The sequence below is a fragment of the Chrysochloris asiatica genome, unplaced genomic scaffold (assembly GCF_000296735.1).
Source record: "Chrysochloris asiatica unplaced genomic scaffold, ChrAsi1.0 scaffold00108, whole genome shotgun sequence".
Lineage (NCBI taxonomy): Eukaryota > Metazoa > Chordata > Mammalia > Afrosoricida > Chrysochloridae > Chrysochloris > Chrysochloris asiatica.
In genome coordinates, this window is record NW_006408626.1 from 8,063,993 (window position 1) to 8,065,183 (window position 1,191).

The following is a 1,191-nucleotide window of genomic DNA, read 5'->3' on the forward strand; positions in this document are numbered from 1 at the left end:
ACCAATGTTATTCATTCAGATTTTTGTATCAACCACTAAAGCAAGTGATGATGAAGTTGGGGAATTCAGCCTATTCAGTCTGAAACTGATCAAACATGCAATCAAGATGTATTCATAATTACTGGCAATTGGAATGCAAAGGTTGGAAAGAAAGAGGAAGGGTCAGTAGTTGGAAAACATGGTCTTGGTGATAGAAACAATGCCGGAGATTGCATTACAGAATTTTCCAAGACCAATGACTTCAGTGGTAATACCTGTTTTTTTGTTTTTTTTTAAAATAAAAGACGAATATACACATGGGCCTTACCAAATGGAATACACAGAAACCAAATTGACCACATCTGTGTAAAGAGACACTGGAAAATCTCCTTATCACTAGCCAAAGCAAGGCCAGAGAAAAATTCTGGAACATCCCATTAAATTTCCATAAGCAAGTTTACGGTGAAGCTGAAGAAAATTAAAATAAATCCATGAGACCAAAATATGACCTTGAACGTAGGTCACCTGAATTTAGAGATCATCTGAATAACAGATTTGATAGATTAGACACTAAATACTGTAGACCAGAAGAGTTGTAGGATATCATCAAGAACATCATACAGGGAAAAGGCAGAACTTAATGAAGAAGACAAGAAAGAAGAAACAGACCAAAATGGATGTCACTCTGAACATTGTTCTTAGCATAGAGATGCTAAAGTAAATGGAAGACATGAGGAGGTATAAGAACTGAACAGAAAATTTCAAAGGTCAGCTCGAGAAGACAAAGCCAAATATTATATTGAAATGTCTAAAGGCCTGGAATTAGAAATCCAAAAGGGAAGAACATGCTCAGCATTTCTCAAGCTGAGGAAACTGAAGAAAAAAATTCAAGACTTGACTTTCAATATTGAAGGTTTCCATGGGCAAAATACTGAATGATGCAGAAAGCATCCACAGAAGATGTAATGAATCCACAGAGTCATTGTACAAAAATAAATGGTTGATATTCAACCATTCCATAGTAGCATAAGATCAAGAGCCAATGATACTGATGGAAGGAGTTCAAGGTACACTGAAGGGACTTGGCAAAGAACAAGGCACCAGGAATTGATGGAATACAAATTGAAATCTTTCAACAAACTGAAGCAGCACGGGGAACACTCAGTAGTCTATGCCAAGAAATTTGGAAGACAACTCTGTGGCCAACTGACT

At 36.7% G+C, this 1,191-nt stretch overlaps 1 protein-coding gene across 1 annotated transcript in view; it reads right to left on the reverse strand.

Annotated features, from left to right (window-relative positions):
* NAALADL2 (N-acetylated alpha-linked acidic dipeptidase-like 2) overlaps positions 1-1,191 on the reverse strand; it is a 1,210,105-nt gene that overhangs the window by 518,135 nt on the left and 690,779 nt on the right. The gene's annotated exons all lie outside the window — the stretch shown is intronic.